The 23,688-nt window shown below is 31.8% G+C and overlaps 1 long non-coding RNA gene across 1 annotated transcript; it reads left to right on the forward strand.

Moving 5' to 3' along the window:
* Positions 1–1,748: 1,748 nt before the first annotated feature.
* On the forward strand, positions 1,749–23,486 carry LOC143082850 (uncharacterized). Its single transcript, XR_012980489.1, has 4 exons — positions 1,749–1,915; positions 21,598–21,848; positions 22,363–22,494; positions 23,324–23,486. It is a non-coding gene; the product is annotated as an uncharacterized LOC143082850 (long non-coding RNA).
* Positions 23,487–23,688: the final 202 nt, after the last annotated feature.

Consider the following 23,688-nt stretch of genomic DNA (forward strand, 5'->3'; position numbering starts at 1 on the left):
ACTAGAATCATGGTGCATGTGTCGGATGCAGTGAACCATGGACTTAAACGAGTCATAATTCGAACAGTTGATACGGATGTTGCTGTCATTGCTGTGTCACTATTTCGTGAAATTGGGGCAGACGAACTATGGCTAGCGTTTGGGAGTGGAAAAAGCTTCAGATATATATCCATTCATGAACTTTCAAATGCACTAGGCATTGAGAATGAGATATCACACACACTTCCTGTGTTTCATGCCTTTACCGGTTGTGATACCGTCTCTTCGTTTGCTGGAAAAGGAAAAAAGACTGCGTGGGAGACATGGATGGCATTTGAAGATGTTACTTTAGCATTCCGAATAATGATTGATCAACCTACATCACCTGATATGGATCTAATAATGGCATTGATAGAACGATACGTAGTTTTAATGTACGATCGAACGAACACATCAAATGGGGTTAATGAAGCAAGAAAACAACTGTTTGCGCAAAAGGGAAGACTAATTGAGGCTATTCCACCGACTCGGTCTAGTCTTTTCCAACATGTTAAACGTGCAATATTCCAAGGCGGCTGTGTATGGGGATCGAGCTTGGAATTGGTTCCATTACTACCTAGTCCAGGCGCTTACGGATGGAAAAGGGACAAAGATGATCAATGGGAACCCTTTTGGACTGCACTTTCTGAGGCATCGTCATCTTGTCAGGAGCTTGTGCATTGCGGATGTAAAAAAGGCTGCGGTGGTCGTTGTAAATGTGGCAAATCAGGTCTCCCGTGCACTGCTTTGTGTGTTGCCGCCATATTATTGATAAATTTCGTCCCTCTTTTAGATATAGTGAATATTTGGGATTGAGGATAACTTAAAGTCAAAAGTTGAATGACTAGCACAAAAAAATGTTTTAACATTTAAAAAAAAAAAAAAAAAAAAATTCTATGTCCGCCATATTGGATTTCACCGGATGTTGTGATTTTATAGACATGTGGCCTATATATTGTATCCAAGAGAGGCACAAAAGAAAGGTTCCTGTACAATATGATGATAGTAGCAGTACATTCAAATACACTTCAATTATCCTCCCAAATAAATAGGCTTACATTACAACAATGTCCGCCATATTAATTTTTACCGGCAGTAGGGCTTCAAAAGACTTACAATCTCTAATTGTATCCAAAAGTAGCACATAAGCATTGTTCGTGCCAAATATAATTATAGTAGCATGATTTTAACACCTTTTCACATACCCGCCTTCGATATTGGGCTGATTTAAGTATACTGTCCGCCATTTTGAATTTTACCGGAAGTGAGACATTTTTTTCAAATGCCTCCCTATCTGAAATTAAAGAGTAATACTAGAGGAAGGTTTGTGCCAAGTTTCATGCTTGTAACACGTTGTGCACAATTGTTCATGAAGCCGCCGGACTATTAGGGGCCAGTTGAAGGACGCCTCTGGGTGCGGGAATTTCTCGCTACATTGAAGACCTGTTGGTGACCCTCTGCTGTTGTTTTTTTTCTATGGTCGGGTTGTTGTTTCTTTGGCACATTCCCCATTTCCATTCTCAATTTTATTTTTATAATATATATATCAACTTAAATGACCAATTGATCGGCGTAAAAATGTAAATATAGCAAGCCATTTAGAAAACATTAGCAACTAGTTCACATGTGAAGTTTATATATGTTAATGGCGTATTAATATATTTGTATTGATGGCAGCTGTCTTTTCGTTGCTTAAATTTATTCCAATCAATAGACATCGTCTGCTTCTGTTTATGGTTCTGTACGACGTAAATAGTGCGATCATATGTGTGTTACAAAGCTTTGTTGTCCAATAATATATAATGATGGCCTTCGGTGGATTACCAAATTTAATATATTAAGCAGTGTGATTTTGGACGTGAAATATATATACTGCAATCACGAGCTAGAGTAAAAGGTATTTACAACGTTTGAAATTCTATGTTGTTGTGTAACCGCCATTTCTAGTTGTTCAACATGATTTCATGGTGAATGAAGTAAATGTATTTGTGTCATATTCCAAATAATTTTCGTCCTCGTTATCATTTCAGAGTTTTTTTGGTATACAGTGTATAATATGAGCATTTCCCCAAGAAAATTATTCCCTTTCTTTGTTTATACATTATAATTGTTTTCCTGATATCTAATAGGCACAATGCATGTTAAAATATAAATTATGTCAAAAGTACATTTTGTCTCTTTAGGTTAGAAAATTAAGGTTCATTGATATCTGCATTTTACTTTCAATTTATAATTCATACTTGTATGATAAATTATATTTTGAACAGTATATTGTTTGCAATACGGTGACAATAATTGCGTATAGCCATTTGAAACTTTTTAGTTTGTCAATCATTGAATCTCTCCTATTTTGTCTGATGTGCATCACTATCGCGGCAATTCTGTATTCAACTAAGGTAAACATATCCTGGCATACCATCCTTATAAAAAATGAAGTAACATATATATATATATATATAGACACTTGTTGATGACCTTTTTACTTCAAGATATCTCTATAATATGGTATTGCAATCAGCCCAGTAGTCAGAACTTCGGTGTTGACATAATTATGCATGAATAATAATTATATGGTCATTTTAATAAATTTTCTGTTGACAAAACTTTAAATTATTCGAAAAACTCAGGATTTTCTTATCCCAGGAATAAATTACGTTAGCCTCATTTGGCACAACCGTTTTGGAATTTTGGGTCGTCAATGCTCTTCATCTTCGTACTTGTTTGCATGATAACTATTTTGATCCGAGCGTCCCAGATGAGTCTTAGGTAGACGAAACTTGCGTCGGCGTATTAAATTATAATCCTGGTGCCTTTGATAACTATTAACAATATATACAGACACATACTACTGAATGATAATGCACCTGAAACTTTAAACAAAATAATTTACCAATATAAAGAAAACGGGGAATTCGATTTTTTGACAGAAAAAGGATATGGATACATACAATTATGAATCCATCTTTTGGAAAATTTATTCCAAAATAGTAGTCGAAAACTTTGATAACAGAACCAATTCTTGTTAATTAATAATATAACAATTGAATTTTTTCATTTATTATTTTAAAATGCACATTTACCCTCACTAGTATTGATATACTCCATACTAGATTACCGAACAAAAGTTCTAAACTTTCTGCAACTACATCACATTAAGTACTGTTCAAAAATAAACAAAAAAATGTGCAGAATCAACCAGTTATATTTTGATATGGTACAATTGTTTACTTTCATGTTCAAAATAATGATAAAAGTATGAACAGCATTGTATTACAACAACACTCTCACCTGCAACTGCTTTAAATAAACAATACATTATGTACATTGTCAGAAAATATGAAACTTATGTGTACAAGCTTTAGAAACAGGATGAAAAGCAAGGCTCACAGAGCTTTTCTACTTTGTCGTAGCAAGTTCACATACATTTTATATTTCCGACAATGTACACATATTGTTTTTATCCTGAGTTTTACACCAGGTACTTGAGCATTAGTTGTTAAAATCCAAATAATTGACTGATTTTTCAAACAAGTAGACATATTTGAAACGAAGACCGCACATGGGACCCCAAAATAAACTGTTACACACAAGGAAATATCTATATTACTACTTGCTCAACATGAAAGCGGGTAACAGAAGACGTTTTTTTTTAAAATATACAAATAATAAAAACATTTATTTGTTTACCTGATATTTGAAAAATAGTTGGTTGCAGGATGAATTTAAATACTTGCGGTTAAGTACTTCACACATAACGTCATTCTGCTCTTTGGTGTTAGGGAGAGAAATTTCAGATTTCCTCTAAGATTAAACCATTGTTGTTATGTCATCTATTCAAGAAACAGTTGATTATTTTTCAAGAATCCACTGAAGATTTGACTAATTTGTAATATAATACTACTCACTGGTTCATTGAATGAGAAATGAGTGAGTAGATTACATTACAAGTGAAGACATGACTGATGTTTACCAATAAACAAAAAATGTTGACAGTACAGAACACAGAAGAATTATACGCAAGCGTATTAGCGCCACAGTTAAAACGTGTTTCTAATACTTGCGTTATAACGTAAACCTTTGTGGCGTTAACACGCTTCCGTAGAATAGTTAACAAAACCATCAATAATTCATTTGGTTGGAAAGTCAATTAAATAAAATGCTTGCTTTCTGCTCTTTTATCGGGTTGTTGTCTCTTTTGCACATTTCATTTTTATTTCTAATGCATTGAGTAAAAAAAGTCATTGGTAACATTGTAACGGTTAACGGCTACATCTAATAAAGTATAAGCACTCGCATACATTCTTCTTTATACGACACTTTATGAAAATGATCAGATATTTATACATGTACATCAATGTATTTCCCAAGAATGATAGTTGGTCCAAAACTGAGTTGTTTATTTAACAGCATCGAGTAAAAATCCTTCACACGTTACTTTGAATTCCCAAAATTAACTTGAAGCGGGATGTTGATATTATTGCCATCCACTTGAAAGGTAGACGGTGCACTGTTAATTTGTAGTTCTGAACGGTGTTTCTTTTGTTCTGATGGCTTACTGTTGATTGTCTATTTGGCCTTTCGTTTCATTTCGGTATTTGTTCTTTTATATTCGCGAACTGCATTACTTTTGTGGCCTGTTATCTCAGATATTAGCTGCTCGTCCTGACCATCTTCATATAACCTAGTAGCAGCCGTGGCACGAAGCGAGTGGTTGGATTTGAATCCCTTCAGTCCGGCTTCTTTGCATAACCTTGCAATCGTTGCTGTCAGCATATTTATACCCACGGGCATAGCAGCAAACCAAACTTGTCCAGTCGGTTTTGATAAGGGCTTCAAGTAAAAGGCATGTTTTGGGTTTTTTTCGGGGCTGAAAAATACAAAACACTTAATAATATGTTTGGAATAAATTCTAAGAACTTACTAAGCCTCTCCCTTTCTCTTTTTTTTTTATTTACTTGTATATGCCTATCCCGTCAGTGGTTGTTGTTGATTGGTGTCTGTTTTATTCTTTTCTAAAATTGTTTTGTAATAAATTAAGACTTTAGTTTACTTAATTGAATTTTATCATAAATTTTCATGCCTGTGCATTTTATGGCCAACTATAAACAGGAAAGGAATTCATGTTCTGAATGATAAACATTTTTTTAATCACGTACATCAACTTTATTTGATCTTTGACGGATAATTGAGTCATTGGCAATTATCTGCGTTATACCACATTTCCTTATTCATATTGTATAGGTAATTATATATTAAGGTAAATTTTCGACATGAAAAAAGGTATACTGGCAAATAAACCCTTGTCGCTATATAAAACTTACCAATGAGATATGTAGTCTCTATAAAATTTAACAATACATCTCTCGGGATTTTCTTTGTTCTCATACGCAAAAACTACTTTTTGTTTGTACTTTCTAGATTTTAACCCGCCTTGGTTAGACTTAGAAACATCCTCTCTGTAAACCAGGTAGGAATCACCATTGGTGTCTGTGTGTTCTGATATTTGACTATTTTCAATTCGTAGATCTCGATGCTCCTTTCCAGCACTAAGTGCGAAATTTAGGCCAAATAAATAAATAGTAGTATCAAGAAGTTTCTGCGGTGTACTATTTCCTAAAATTCCTTTCTCCCATAGTATATTTTCTTCATCATAAGAAATTTCCTGTGCTTTTTTCTTATGTGTTCCTAACCCAGTTTTTGCTCGTTCTTTCATCGTGTGATCAAGTGTGTTCTTAATTTGGATAAAACAATCTTCGTTTAAAAACTTGAAATATTTCCCCTTTCCTTCTAAATACAACTGTAGGTTTATCAAAATTTCATAAAGGTTTGACCGGGATATTCCTCTCCATTTTCTTTTTTTATCTCACATATGAACAGAGAGAGCAGAACACAATTGGTCCTTTGTCATGACTTCTAGCTCTGACGAAATAATAATTATGTTAAGACGGAGATTGCATTTCTTTGGGTTATCCAGGTGTTGAACAGGTTATATGACCATTTAATTTTCTTTTTAGTACTGTCAGCTAAACTGAAAAAAAAAGAAATTTTGATGTGAAATTTTTATCTTATGAGGTATTTTTATCATTGTACAGTTCATATCATACAATTGATATTCGGATTTCAATTTGAAGGGGTGGTGCATTTCTTTCTGGTATGGTATAATATACTAGCTGACAAAAGAAACAAGACACAAGACACAAATTTAAACCCAAATTTATAATAAAATAATAAAGCTAGAAAATACTGTTCAATTATAAAATGACAAGAAATCATTTACGAAGCAAATAAATATGATAAAAATAATATTTCCAAATTAGAAAGTTAGATCTATTGCCTTATTGAATACAAGGGTCAATTTTTTTTTGCGGAACATAAAGACAAAAAAGTCGGCATTTTTATTTCGAAGATGAGAATCAAGTTTTCAAAATCTGCAAAGGTATTCAAAATATTTAGCAGAGCATGTTTGAAGTTTGAAAAAATTAATTTCTGATATCGATTTTGGAATTTTTAGGTAAGACATATGATTTTTGAAATAACATATTAGTAAATAAAATCTTGTCTTTCAATAGTCTTAAATCGATTCTTTTGATAACTAAGATAAGACCAATTGGTCAAGTATTTACCTAGGAACAGTGTATCATATTTCATTTTATATGGGAAAAAACGTGAATGCCTTGTATCGTTTCTTTTGTTGACTAGTATACTAGGTGAATTTAAAGTGACAATTATTATTCGAACACACCTACAATGTTCCAAAATTGTAAATAAGTGTATATTGTGATTACTATAGCCTGGACTACATTGGTGAGTAACGATTAAACAATTAGCCGTTTAAACTTGATAATCATCTACTTTATTTCATAAGTTTATTCCAACGTTCTTTTGAATATAAAAATGACAAAATTTAGTAGTTAAAAGATCATTTTCTTTGTTATTGTGTATATATGTAACCCGAAATTAAATTAGATACTGTTCTTTACTTTACTTGCTTTGATATACATACCAGGGCTAATATGCATAAAACTACTTAAGTTGAGATTTATCCCGAACGAAAGGATTTTTTTTGCATGTCAAATGATAACTTATTAGTAAAATTAGATATGTTAACTTGAGTGATTTTCTACATATCAGCCCAAAATTAAAGACCTTGATTTGAATGTTTACTAATGATGCCTATAAATAAACGACCATTTAACTTCTTAAGGGTGGTGGGAGTGGGGTGGAGCGGTTGTCGTTTGTTTATGTGTTACATATTTGTTTTTCATTCATTTTTTTTTTATATAAATAAGGCCGTTAGTTTTCTCGTTTGAATTGTTTTACATTGTCTTATCGGGGCATTATATAGCTGACTATGCGGTATGGGCTTTGCTCATTGTTGAAGGCCGTAAGGTCTGTCATTTTGGGCTTTTGTGGATAGTTGTCTCATTGGCAATCATACCACATCTTCTTTTTTATATGGAGAGGGTCGGATTTCACGTCAGATTTTTAATTTTTTTACGGTAAAGACGCATTTTTGCGCCTGTCGCAAGTCAGGACGCTCTGCCCTAGCATCGTCAGGAGACCAAAGGAGGTACACAAAAGAGTTCTTCAAGAACGATAACTATATAACAAATTTGGCCTTGAACCATTTACGATACCACGTGTTTTACTTTCCACAGAGAATATTTTGACCGATCACTAAACTGAGGTAGGCAAGCGATACTTTCTCAAAATTACACTTTTGTAACAATCTTTAAGCATAATATGAACGATTTAAATATGTTTTGTAACAAACAAAAGTGTCAAAGTGTTGTTATTAAGGTTTACTTTTTGTTGAAATGAATCAACGGTGACGTCTTGTTGAATTATACAGGCAAATTAATTTGTTTATCGTCTCTCCCTTCAAAAACCTTTTAAAGACATGTACTAAATGATGATCTAAGACATTTCATATCAATTAATTTTAAGTAAAATGTGTAATGATCTCTAAATGAATCTTTTTCAAAAAGATGTCGATAGTTGTCTCCCTTCACATTATAGTCCATTATTTTTTTTTTTGGTTATGTGTAAATGGCTGAAATATATTTGATATAATAACAACTCACCTTATTAATGTAATCAGTTAATATATTAGTATGAAAGCATAAATGAAGATATTTGAATAGACTAGTGTGAGTAACTAGCTTTGTTTAAAAAGGGGGGTGGATATATTGGTGTCATCCTGGTTTGCCCACTTTTAATTACATGTATATGTAAAGGTGTCATCCTGGTTTGCCCACTTTTAATTACATGTATATGTAAACATAGAGGGAATTGTTGTTTTAACAATTATAGTTTATTTCTGAATTATAGTCATGTTTTTTACCTTATATTTTACCTGTAAAATTAAAAAATAATATGATATTCTGCTATTAAATCAAGGTAAATGTGCAAAAAAATTCTATATTTTATATATATTTGGCAGGATAATGTATTTTATTCAAAAAATAGGGAAAATGTGTACTAAAATGAATAAATATTTCAATTTATCGACAAATATTTTTAATTATTGGTACATTCTGAAAAAAAGGTGAAAAGTAAAATAATGAAACTAAAGATTAAATAGAATAAATCTCATTTGAATATCTTTTAATTTACTCAACTTATTTTTTTTTTAATTTCAATACAATACACTGTTTCAAAATTTAGTAAAATATAAAATTATCCAATTAAATTTAACAACTAGAATATAAATGCAACTGTTCAGTAGCCATTGATCAACAACACCAGTTACAGCTTCAACCAGAAACACTATCTATTGACTACGAGACAGCAACCAACAACGCAACACAGACAGTATGTCCAGGGGTAACCGTGAAAGGCTGCTTCTTCACCTAGTGTATATGGCGAAAGGCACAGAAATATGGACTACAGTCCTATTATAAAGAAAATGAAGACATTACTCAACTGATACGACGAGTCGCAGTACTACTGGTACATCTTGTTCCACCCCACCTTGTTGACGATGTTCAGCTAAACACTTTAGAAGACATTAGAGAAACTGAAAACATACCCGCTACAATTTCATTTACAGATTACGTGACAGAGTTTGGGGTTGAAAACTACCGCTTTCTATGGAACCACTATTACACAGAAGGACCCCGCACCATACACAAATCACCTGGAAGGATGGCACAACAAACATAAGAAGCGACTCAAACACGCCCACCCAAACATCTACGAGATCATTGAGCTACTGAAGAAGACAAAAGCACTAACAGAATGCAACATTATCCAGTATGCAGCAGGAGGAACCCGCCCACCATAAAGACGACCATACAGAGTAATTAGACACCAGACTCATATACAGATACCAACAATGACCCATCAACGTGGTAGATTACTCTGACGCAACATCCCATCTTCTCCATTTGAACCGAACAATGTGAAAGTGAATTATTGTTAATTGTGACTTTGCAAATATATTAAATGTTTTGTTACTTTTGATGTATATATAAAAGATTGTATTTCTCATCATTTTACATGTAGTGCCCTTATTACTTTTCTGTGCTTAATTGATTTCCTTATGCAATGCATTTATAAAATTAATTAATTTATTAAATAAAGTTTGCAATAAATGAGTACTCAGTGTATAAATGTATTTCTATCATGAAAATCATTCAGAAACTAATGAACATAAAGACACTTTTATAACTGAATATCATTTTTTAGTTATTTGCTGTATATGTATGTTGAATTAATTGATTGAATTGATATTAAATTACTGAGAAAAATATTTGATTTTTTTATTATTTTGCTATACAATAAAACAACCTGAATATTTGGAAAACACTCACAAACTATTTACCTAAGTTGGAACAGACTATACAATTGTATGCTCATTAAACCTTTTGTCCTTTTTATTTTCATAACTAATAGATAATTGGTAGAATTAAAAGTGGGCAAACCAGGAGTAAACCGATATATTAGCTGGTTACTCCATCGGTTGTAATGTGTAGTATGGGGTCAAATACTGATTCAACCACACATGTATTCAGTGAACTTCAATACACATCATGTCAATATAAATCTGTTTTTTTTTAAATAACGACAGTGTTTATTTAATCAAAAGTAACAGCTGTCGATTGATCCTCGTTAAAAGAGGGGGGTGTACATGTTTGTGTAAAAAATAAATTGTTATAATAACAATAATAATAGTACATGATGTAAATATTAAGGCAGCAACCATTTGATTTTCTGGGGGGGGGGGGGGGGGGCTATGTTTTTTTTTGGAAAAAAAAGTTTGTTTCCAGTTTTTGGAGAAAAAAATAATTTGTTTTTGATTCTGAGAAAAATAATTTGTTTGTTTCACCCTCAGCTGCCACTATATGTAATGCTAAAATTGAAAAAAAAAAATTGTTTTCGACTTGCACAGAAAAAAAAACCATAGCCCCCCCAGAAAATCAAATGGTTGCTGCCTAATGAATGAATAGATTTATTGTGATTTATTGTGAGCGAAATCTACACAAGAATGGACCAGAACTGCAATTGTTATCTCCCTTGAATAAGCTTGTTATTTCAATTATACTAATAATTATTTAACCTAATATTTAATTATGATAAATTACACAACAATTAATAAATAGTAGTATTTACAATTAGGTTTACGAAAATATTTATCAACATTTGTTTTTTTTTTGTCTTTTTTGAAATATATAAATTTTTGACTCACCAATTTTTGGAACATTTGATGTTTTTATATATAGTTAAGATTTTTTCAACGCTACACTACTGCGTAAACTAAAGGCTTTACTACAGTAACTTACAGTTGTGAATGAATATAGCTGTGACATTGTGGGGTTTGGTGGATATATCACCGTCGCAATAATACCACATCTTGTATTTTACATATTCCGAGTGAAGTCAAGCATGTCTAATCTGTCACTATTGTTGATATTTATAGTATTATCGTATTTGCAACACTCTCATGTGTAGTCAATGTTGTTAAAAAAAATACAACATTATTTTTACTTATCCATAAATTCCACACAGCTCTCATTCGTTTATAAGTATATAATTGGAGATCTGGCTTATATTAAATAACAAAACCGTTTCAACTAAACAGTATTAAGGAACAGACCTCTATAATGAAAGAAAAAATGTATGTGATTGCATTTTTTAATTCATGGTTTCAATATGTATTGAGCAATTTATCATAGCACCTTCAACAATGGGAAAAATCCATACTCCATAGTAATTGAAATGCCTTTAATTGATACTTATAAAATGATTTATAAGAATGAAGAAAAGAATAAACCTGATTTATGTACAAAATAATAAATAAAAAACAGAAGTGATATGCAACAAGAAACGGCGCTTCCTTATTTACATTTTTTTTTTTATAATACAAGGTGCATTATAACATAATAGATCAAAGAAGATGTGGTATAAGTGCAAATGAGACAACTCTCTGTCAAAGTCACAATTTATAAAAGTAAACCATTATAGGTCAAGGTACGTTCTTCATCACAGTCTTGGCTCACACCGAACAATTAGTTATAAACATGATAAAGGGTATTGAAATAGATATATTCTACCAGTATTTAAAAAAGAGAAACGCCAACACATCAACAAGCGACAACTTCACAGCATAAGAGTCATGACTTCGGACATGTGTATCATGAAAAAAGACAGTTGGCTGTTAATCATGTTATAAAATGTAGATACATATTTTTCCAATATAAAAAAAACGCAATTAAGATTGTAAAAATCATATTTTAATATGTGTTCAATATATATTTAAAACAATCAATATATATATTGTTATCAATAAAATGTTACTTTAACTTTGCAGAACTAATTTGAAGAAACAGACTATAAAAGCAAAGTGTCAATCATTCAATGATTTGAACAAAAACAAATTAGAGTTACCTCTCTTGGCTAAAACACTTTGAATGGAAAGTCCCTTTGATATCAAATTTTTGGAAAGGGGAATTTAATAGTTTCAAGAGACAACCAATCAAATTGCTTGGTGTTTTGAGACAGGTGAAGGTCATACATTATTGAATATTTAGAAAAAATACATGGAAAGTAAAAAAAAAATCCTGACATAGCTACGCTCAGCCTCTGGCCTTTGTTAGTCTTGTATTATTTTTAATTTTAGTTTCTTGTGTACAATTTGGAAATTAGTATGGCGTTCATTATCACTGAACTAGCATATATTTGTTTAGGGGCCAGCTGAAGGACGCCTCCGGGTGCGGGAATTTCTCGCTACATGGAAGACCTGTTGGTGACCTTCTGCTGTTGTTTTTTTCTATGGTCGGGTTGTTGTCTCTTTGGCATATTCCCCATTTCCATTCTAAATTTTATTCTTATTGTTTAAGGTTTAACAGTTACACTTAATTTGATTCCATTCACCTCTTTACATTTCTGAAAAATAGTTGTCTCATTGGCAACCATACCACATTTCCTTATTTTTCATACGGAAAGGTGGTAGAATAACAAGTTGAATAATGTAAATCGTTTTTCGAGTTAAATACAATCAAATATACATTTACTTTTGGGCTCAGGGCTAAGTTTATGTTACAAATACATCAATTTTTGTTAGAAGTAAAAAAAGTAGTGGATTCGGAAACGATAGTTGAACAATCCAAAAATAATATTTCGTTTATGTTTTAGTTATTTGTGGTACTCTTTTTTAAGTTTTCCCAATTATGGCTTTTCATATTTCTGTGTAGTTGTTTTTATAAGTTAAAAGAAGAAAAAACGATAGTATGCGGTATGGGCTTTGCTCATTGTAGAAGGCCGTACGGTGACCTATATAGGTGTTAATTTGTGTGTCATTTTGGTCTCTTGTAGAGAGTTGTGTCATTTGCAATCATACCACACCTTCCTTTTTAATAGACACGCTGAAAATTCAGTTTTAAACGGTTTTTTTTTTAGCGAAGCTTTCATAACAGTCATGCAAGTCGGAACTTATTCAGTGAGCTTTTTATATAACTTTTTTTATCCATTTTCCTTCATTTAGAGATCTTTATAGACATAAGTATCTTGATAATTTGCACCAAAATGACGCAAACATATTTATATCACTTATTCTGGACTCGTTTCTCAAAATTTCAATCCTCATTAGGTTAAGTACGGAAAGGGGTCTTTCAAGTGTAATCTTGTAATATTCTTAATGAATACAAAAGAAATGGAGGGTGGGGGGTGGGGGGTAATTTGAAAATAATATATGTTACAAAAAGGAATATAAATTACTGACCTTCTATCAGAAAGTTCCTCTATTTTGTTGTCGGAAACAATCTTGCTCAACCTTGATGGTCCTGGCTTATTACGTAAGTCAGAGTCTACACGATCTACTAAAGTGCACATTAACTCTTCATCTGACGCAGACGATATATCCTCATAAATCGGCTTTTTTTAAAGAGTAGCTTCATTTTCAGAAGCTGATGATATATCCTCATACATTAGTAAAAAATTGCCACTTAAATCCTCATCACTTTTAGTAGAATTATCACAGAACTTTGACTGAGTTATAAATATATTTTCATCGTCAGATTCATTGTTACACAATTTTTGATGAGCTGTTTTTACTCAAACTCATACATTTATACATTTTCCTTTAAGGGGTTAGTTCAAAACTTTTTAAATTGCAATTATCATTACAAAGCGATTGCTATATTATTACTTAGTGATTAACATATAACCGTTTTCAAATATGTTTTTGATTTATGATGATTATTTGTAACTTCAATATTGTTCTTGCAATTCGTGTATTTATTTGATTCAAACAGTAAAATTAATTTGGGAACAGTATTTTTTTATTTCACCTTTGAAATAATCCATCCATGGAAGAACACAAATCACTTCGAATAGTGAATATTTAATCACTTTATTTGAAAAAATGATTGAGATTTTGTAATTCGTAAGGGATACGTTTTATTAGGTTCCGAGTTAAAAAAAAATCAAAATCAATGGTTTAAGTGAGAGAATTGATAAGAAGTTGTGGATTCGGAATCGATAATCAACTCGCGACTGACGTCGCTCGTTGATTATCGTTTCCGAATCCAGTGACTACTTCTTATCAATTCTCTACTACAGAATTCCGTACTATAATATAAATTCAGTTTAAGAAGCCTTCCTCTTACAGGAACTAAGATTTATGAAACTGTATATTTAATAAATCTAGTACAATTTTATGATATTGTACTAAGTTGTTACCTTTCAGCAGAAATTAGGTCAACAGACAGTATGTCAACATTATATGAAATATTATAGTATTTTCAAATAGATTTTCAGATTTGTTAACGGAATATACACTAAATATGCATGTTATCTGTGCACTTGTAGCTTGTTTTCCTGTAGTAAAAATGGTTTTATTGACATAAACTTAAAATACTTAGAAGAAACAATATAATGGACACAGTATTGTCACGTTGATTTAACTCGCTATACATTTGTCATTTTTATATTCCCTATGCCTACACATTGGAACTTGTTAGACGGTGTCAATCAGTGACAACTGATTCATTTGGATTTAACATAGAATGAAATTCATAACAGTGTGGTCGACGGTAAAACGTTTATTAGTAATTGTACTGAAAAGTTTACTTATAACTTGTTTGTCGTGGGCGATGATTTTATGCTCACTCAGTCTATCGGAGGCCTTCAAGTGGGGATTTAAATAATCATTTGTTACACATTTTGATACATAAAATGAAATTTTCTTTTCACAAATCATTTAAGGAATTTATTTTAAATAATTGTTATACCATCACTTACAACAGTTTCACTTTTAAGAATATTAATGTCCAGAGCTGATATCAATAAATAATAATAATAAAAAAAGTTTATTCATGGTAAAAAAAACCAAAAAAACTTTTAAGTTAATGGGGACCCGCGTTATTTCAGAAAATATCTTATTGATTATGAGAACAAAAACTTCTACGTTGTGATCATTTAAGAGTGGCCTTCTATTTATTCAATGCTAACCATGTGGGCTTTGTTTTTTTTTATATACCATACATCGATTCGTTCATTCAGATATTTGTCAGTTTGCCTTGGCTCTTCAAGTCCAACACACAACTTCTCACGAAATTGGTATTTTTCTTACAAAAATTACATCCATGTGATGTATTCTTTTCATGGAGAATGAATGTTGCACCTTATTTTATTTGTTATCGGTTTTTTTGTATGTATCATTGACGTATAAGACAACCTGAATCTTCTTTATTCAAATTTAAAACATACGAGATGGCAATTATGCCACAAAATAACTAAATTAAACTTACAGCAAAAGAAAGATAATGAACATCGCTTTTATAGTTTTCTAAATATCGTAGACGCGTGGTCTTTTTAAAAATGATGTAAATTTATAAAGGAAACAACAAACAAAATAGTTCGAATATTTATATTGGAAAAAGTAACGGTATGTTAATCATAACAATTATTTTATTTCAATGAAAATCAAACTGTTAAATTTTTTCCGCTGCGAGCAAATTTTTAATTTTGGTCGCATTTTGAAAATCAATAAATCTTGTATTCTTGTTGGAAGCTGCACTGTGTAGTTTATACCCGGTTTTTTTTAATGCCACACAAATCCAACAGAGACAAAAAAAATGGTAGGTTCAAGAAATAATTGATTATTTATAGTTTTAACATGGGTAGGCATTATATTCGTGATTATTTTTGCCCGAGCGATATCGAAAAAACTATTATAAAAAGTGTCCTAGTTCAGTGAAAATGTACGTCATATTTATTTCCTAAACAAATAAATAAACAAACATTAATTAACATACAACACTACCAAAGGCCAGAGACTCCTAACTTGTATGATTTTGTAAAAAAATGCATCTTTTTAAAATAGTCGAAAACAAAATTGTCTGTCCAATGGAAAAGTCGAAGCCCAAAAAAGATGAACAGTGCATTATAGAAACATAGAAGCTGGTTGCAAAAGTTGACGACAAGATCTATTTTATAACTTGAGTATGGCCTAATACTATTAACCTGAAATAAATATATTTATAGCAATTCCCTTGATACGAAAGATCTACATGTTGCCTTGGGCTTTTTTTTCTTTTCTTTTTGCTCTTTGGTTGGGTTTTTGTCTCAATGACAATTCAATTTTCATTCTTATCATAGATATAACTAACTGCATGTTAAAATAAGAATATGAAGTGTGATAGACTATGCAACTGTTAACATCTTTTTCGGTAGTTTCATATAAATTTCCGGAATTTAACATATTTGAAAAATCACATTTCCATTTATCTAAAACAATTTTTGGATCGGTACATATTGTATTATCTTCCAGTTTCACTTCCATTGGAATACTTTGCCTGTTGTTTCCTACTCCAATTTTTCCGATTTTCCTCCAAAATTCTTTTGGATTATCTTCTAAATTCTTTAATTCATCTTGCATACTATACCAGTATTGGCGTTTGGAACGTTGACACGCTTTATCGAAATGTTTCCTCTTTTGGACATAATTATGACGTAACGTACTTTTATTACAGGTTGCTTTAATCCATATTTTTTCGGCACTACAAACACAATTCCATAAAACGGTTAGTTCTTCATTCCACCATGGTTTTTTGCATCTACGGCGTTTGTTATTAAATCCATCCGTAATATATGTTTTACATGAAAGTTTACTTGACATCTCTGATTTTACAACTTTAACAAATTCACAATACATCTGGTCTAAATCGACTTGTGACTTATTTGAGTTTTCAAGGTCTAAAATAAGTTTGTTTAAGTCACGAATAGCTTCCGAATTTAATAGAAAGTCCTGAGGTATGTTTTGTATGTCGTACTTCGTCTTAACAGATTGTTTGGTATTTTCACGTGTTATTTCAGTCACTAAAAAGTCTAGTGACATCTCCCATGTTAACATGGAATGATCTGGAACAATTCCTTTTAAGTCATATTTTCCGATACCATTTACAGTGTCGACTAAAGTACTTGCACGACTTACACTAAACTTTTCAAAATTTTGTAACTTTTCGTAAGGTACTATACAATAATCTACTACACTAGATCCTCGAGTAGATACGTACGTAAAGTCGTTTTGAATCGTATTTCGGCCATTAAGTATACAACAGCTTATATCAGATAGAAAATCGCAAAATATGCTTCCATACGTATTACATTTAAAATCAACTACATTTCGTTCTGGTAAGGAATCTACGCCAGGTATATAGTCTAGCATATCACCACATCGGCTATTCCAATCTCCACATAGATAAAACATATTTTCATTAGGAATTGTATAAATATCACCGATAAAATTGGGATGAAAAAAACAAACATAAAAGATGAGCGAGAAAAAAAAAGAGAAACCGCATGGAAATTGGAAAATAGTCCGCAACATTAATTTAGTCAACTCACTTAGTTAAAATTAAAGACCTGGCGAATTTTAGCCTTTTGCAATGGATGTGATGTATCATATGTTTAAAAAAAATCATGGTTTGTTTGGACATTTTTATCAATCAAGTCTTGGTTTTAAATTATTTGCAAGTAAGTTTTAAGTCATGAACAAATAATCACTCACAGAAAGACGTCAAATCCATCAACAAAAGAAAAAAATTAATAGACGACCGACAACGCACAGAATATCATGTATGTGTTCCGGACCATATGAGTATTTGGACCATACGCATATATCATGACCATAAGGGTATACTAATATGGTCCAACCATACACGTATGGTCCAAATACTCATAAGGTCCGGAACATATTTTATTTGCGATCACAAATGCACGAAGACGTACATTTCCATGTAAATTGGGTCGATTTTTTTATATAGATAAGATGAATGCGTTTCTGTTGCCAAGTGTTTTTCACATGCAAGTATAGTAGCAGTATAGCAGAACGGTTTAAGTTTCCTATATACACCAAATGATACATTTTGCCAATACAATAACGTAAATGCATGCACAATTCACAAGGTTTAATCCAAATAGCTTTCTTACTATCCAATAACTTTCAAGTACGAAAAAGACAGGGCAGAAGTATATTTTGTCTTTATGTTTCGTATTTGCACAACTTTTGAAAGTGGATTATGCATTCGTTCTAAAATAAAATTAGACCAGATAAAAGTTAAAAGATTACATAACTCGACAATCGCAATTGTTAAATCGCTTTGACATCCGAAAAAGATAATCAATCAATACATGCATTGCAACTTTTAAAGCCAGTAATAGGTCATTCTTTTTTCTGAAAGAACATGGCTTTGCGATATCTTATTATGAAAATTGATTGTCGAAACAAAACAAAAACACAAGTAAAGGACGTTTAATTAATCAATATAAATCAAAACACAAATTCCTGATTAGTATTTCGAATTATTAGCTCACCTGGCCTAAAAGGCCATGTGAGCTTTTCTCATCACTTGGCGTCCGTCGTCGTCGTCGTTAACAATTTTTCAAACATCTTCTCCTCTGAAACTACTGAATGGATTTGTATGAAACTTAAAATGATTGTTCCTTAGATTATCCTGCACAAAGTGTGTGCTTCGATTTTTGATCCGTCAAAAAACATGGCCGCCGTTACTAAAAATAGAACATAGGGGTCAAATGCAGTTTTTGGCTTATATCTCAAAAACGGAAGCATTTAGAGCAAATCTGACATGGGGTAAAAATGTTCATTAGGTCAAGATCTATCAGCCCAGAAATTTTCAGATGAATCAAACAAACCATTGTTGGGTTGCTGCCACTTAATTGGTAATTTTAAGGAAATTTTGCGGTTTTTGGTCATTATCTTGAATATTATTATAGATGAAGATAAACTGTAAACAGCAAAAATGATCAGCAAAGTAAGATCTACAAATAAGTTAATATGACCAAAATTGTCAATTGACCCCTTAAGGGGTAAATGGCCTTTAATGACAATTTTTCACAATTTGTTCATCATATTTGCTAACTTTAAAAAATCTTCTCCTCTGAAACTACTGAATGGATTTGAATGAAACTTAGCATGATATTTCCTTAGATTATCCTGCACAAAGTGTGTTCTTCGATTTTTGATCCGTCAAAAAACATGGCCGCCCTTACTTTAAATAGAACATAGGGGTCAAATGCAGTTTTTGGCTTATATCTCAAAAACGAAAGCATTTAGAGCAAATCTGACATGGGGTAAAAATGTTCATTAGGTCAAGATCTATCAGCCCAGAAATTTTCAGATGAATCAAACAAACCATTGTTGGGTTGCTGCCACTTAATTGGTAATTTTAAGGAAATTTTGCAGTTTTTGGTCATTACCTTGAATATCATTATAGATAAAGATAAACTGTAAACAGCAAAAATGATCAGCAAAGTAAGATCTACAAATAGGTTAATATGACCAAAATTGTCAATTGACCCCTTAAGGGGTAAATGTCCTTTATTGACAATTTTTCACAATTTGTTCTTCATATTTGCTAACTTTAAAAAATCTTCTCCTCTAAAACTACTCAACCAAATTCAACCAAACTTCATTTGAATGATCAGTAGGGTGTATAAAATAAAGTTTGTGTTTTATTTTCTATTTCGTCAAAAAACATGGCCGAAGGCATTGTTTACCAGGTGAGCGATTCAGGCTCTCGAGAGCCTCTTGTTTTATATAGGCGTTGAGAACCTTTGGTGACCCCACGGTTTAAATGTTTATATTAAGGACGTCGTGAGCAATGGGAGTTATAGACGAACGTTCACCTAATCTGTCCTAGTTAATGGGATATTAAAGTGCGCCAATCAATGTCCACAGCCACACTGTTATGAATTCGATTCTATTGTTAAACAGTATGTGTATATAATTTTTTATATATTATTGAGTTTGTACTTCAATTGTTAACCCATCGGTGGTATCCCAATTATGGCAAAATTATCATCAAATATTGATCTATAAAAGAGATGTATAATACAAATTTGGTGCGATGTTAATGTATCTTTACGTAAAACACTCATAGCAAATAAACATTGATGTATAAAAACTTGAGTATGTTAAATGACCAAACGAAGGATTGCTATATGTCATGTCAGTGCCGAAACACTTGCTATGAAATAAAAGAAAATGAATTTTGCACGTAATTTGAAACCAAATTCTCAAAACCAACATATATATATGTGTATGACGTCAAAGATTTCGGGCTAAGTACTTAAAAATGTAAGGACATACCCATAGGTGTTTAACTGATTTTAATACAAAAATATGGATATGTGATATGATTGCTATTGAGACAACTATTCACCCAAATTCAGATAAAGAAGATGCCATCAATTATATGCAACTTTATGGCCTTTAACAATGTAAAAATCAATGAAAGGCTGTTCTATCATGAACAATGTCAAACCAAACAATACATTTTAAACAACTAAGGCATAAGAAAAATGTTTAGGAAAAACAAATTTGACAGACATAATCAACGACAATTACTGAAAAAAAAAAGAATTAAGTTTGCCAATTACACTCTTATAGATTCTTTTATATTCTGTGTAATCAATTATTACAGACACCCATCAACAATTAAAAAATTGAATCACAAGTATGGTTAGTTTACTTGTATCTTAAGTTGAACTAAAATTCAGAGAAAAAAATAACAACTGTATTCATAGATACACTCGTAACGTATAAATACTATCAGATTTTTTCAGAGAGGAAGAACCCGAAGGCAAAGTTATGATCTTACTTGAACTATGTGATTTTTTAAGTTCTGGTTTTGTTTTATGAGCTCATAACACATCTATGTATGTATCCATCCCTGGCTTTCAAATATTTGGGCTTTAGTGTTCCTAATGTATATATGAAAAAGAAGATGTAGTATGATTGCCAATGAGACAACGTATGTAATTTCAGACCAGTACTTCGGACTCACAAAATTAATAATTGATATTTTTATCCAAGTAAATTTCTGAAGGTAAACAACTGCAGTGATCCATTAAGATAAAATTTTCGATAAAGGTGGATCTTCCTTGCTACTTTAACATTCTTTGTCAACTTGCTCTAGAATATATCTACAGTAATCAGATGTTTAGTTGAGTGGATTGTGCAATATTAAAATCTTTATCGAAATTTGAGGTATTTGGATTATAACTTTACAGCTATCCATTTTATCAATGGCAATATCCCCGATTAAATGAAATAAAACGAAAGTGAAACAAAACTTAAGATATAAGTTATTTTTAAAATTATTGATAAAACATTTAAGACTAAGGAGATGTGGTATGATTGCCAATGACACAACTATTCGCTAAAGTTTTCAGACATATAACATCATGTTGTTTTACTGAGATGTTTCACGAAATATCGTGGACAATTCTTTCATTGTAATTTTATTCATTTTTCCATGTTCTAAGGCAGTGTTTCTTTAAGTAATTCATTAGAATAATAATAACATTTTTATTTCTTAGTAGGTTATGAAAGACGTTTCGACAACATAGTCTAACAAGAATTTCTAACAACTATTTCTCTAGTATTATTCCTCATATTATATAGACTAACCAACTAAGTCCCTCTTCATACTCTAACAGAGATCAACATTTTTCATGAATTTTAGTATGCAAATCATGTAAGAACAATTGGGTTGAGATGTTGTTTTTTGTGAAATTATCTTCCTTTTGTTTTTGTACTTTTATCAATTACAGGACATCCAATAGGATCTGAAAGCATGGCGAGCTTTAATGACCCCCCTCCGCCATATCATCCGCCGAATCAGCCTCTATTGGAACAACAAGGGCAACAATATGTTAATCAATTTGTTCAACAGAACCCACATGGTTTCGTTCAAGCACAGCCTTCAAAAGAAGGATTCAGTGACGCTTCAAGTGGGTATGGGTATACTCAGCAACCCCAGATGGTGCCACCAATTATGAACACCACAACTACTAATGTAGTGGTAAGTACCGTTTCAAATATTAGAAAAAATGGAAGGACAGCAACTGATCAATCTATGGTGAATTGAAATACATATTTCTTGTATTGGCATTCATCAATTAAAGATAACGTAATGTAGCAGATTTTTTCCAGAAATATATATTTTACGACCATTATTTATTTTATTGCTCTTACACAGATTCTGATTAAAAAAAATTACGATAATATATGTAAATTCAAACACATGACACCGTACTATACGGTTACCTTAGCCGTATTTGGCACAACTTTTGGTATTTTGAGTCCTCAATGCCCTTCAACTTTGTACTATTTTGGCCTTATAAGTATTTTTGACCTGAGCGTCACTGATGAATTTTATGTAGACGAAACGCGCGTCTGACGTATTAAATTATAATCCTGGTACCTGATAGCTATATACCCTGATGGTCTGAATAACACATATATCAATGAAAAATAGCAGTGAAAGTACTATTCTTCTGTGAATGATTACCCTGATGTGCATCATCATTTTACAGGTGTGTCAGACACAAGCTGCACCAGTAGTACTTATTAATCCAGCTCCGTACAGCTATATGACACCAGCGATTTTGACCTGTTTCTTTTGTTGCTGGTGTACTGGTATTGCAGCGATTATTGCGGCATCTATGGTAAAATATAATTGTGTTTAAATATCATATAAGTTGCAACATGTGTTACATCAAGCAAACAAATGAGAAAGGAGTAATCAATTTATTCATATGTCATCAACAGCCATTACTTAACAAATACTTATTAATTTAGCATAGGGTGAAATGTAGATGTAGCTTTCAAAAGGAAGGTTATTTAAAGAAAAGGTCAATTATAAAATTTTAAAAAATATTTATAAATAAGATACTAGTATAACAATGCAATCAGTTGTGCCAAACAAATGGAAACAGCAAAACAGGATTGAAGCCTTTTTGAGTGGAACATATACATTTAAATATGTGACCTACAATTTCAAAAATTGTGTAGTATTATTGTTCCTTGTGAACCAGTTATAATGATCTACCGGGTTTTTTTTCGCAGATGTAAACTACGCCATTTTCATTAAATAGTGTGTACAAATAATTTGGGGATGACTATTCAGGCTGATTCAAAACTATTTTAGATTACCATTACATGTTAAATTTTTAATTGGCGATTTTGTTCTATCAGCGAATATAAGCGAACATAAAAACACCGTAAATTAAGTCGCTATTCGGTATGTAGTTTATACTAATTAAACAATTACCCAGGAAAATGTATATTTGTCATTAGCATGATTAAGATATAATATGTTAAAATCGAAACCATAAATCTACTACCTCATGAATCCGAAATATTTCAACAAACTGCAGTTAAGTTATCAATAGGTTGCGGAAGGAACAAAAATAATGTATTCTGTTAATTTCAATGTTACTGCAGATCGGTTATGTATTATTCTGTAACTAATCGATTCCTTTTTATTATTCACAGTCTCAAAGTCAGTCAAGTGAAATGAAATACGACGAAGCAAGAAGGTCAGCTAATATAGCTAGAATCCTTATCCTCGTTACCATTTGTTGCGGTATTGGCGGCGTTATTATATTTGTAGCTGTGTCAGTAGCCGGACAATAAAGCTGAATATCATCTCGCCCAGTTATTTTGCTTAAACTATCACATCATGATATGTTAGATACGTTATAAACAAAAATGTGATGTATTCTTTTATTACTATTATGTGAATAGTCATATTGTTAAGTTTTCCTCATTACCATGCATCTGTTAAGCAATTTCTATTACGCTCATTGGGGCAGGGACCCAAGCACTCGTTTTTATCGACATTTGTTTTGAATATCAAT

Source organism: Mytilus galloprovincialis, chromosome 7, assembly GCF_965363235.1.
Source record: "Mytilus galloprovincialis chromosome 7, xbMytGall1.hap1.1, whole genome shotgun sequence".
Classification (NCBI taxonomy): Eukaryota; Metazoa; Mollusca; class Bivalvia; order Mytilida; family Mytilidae; genus Mytilus; species Mytilus galloprovincialis.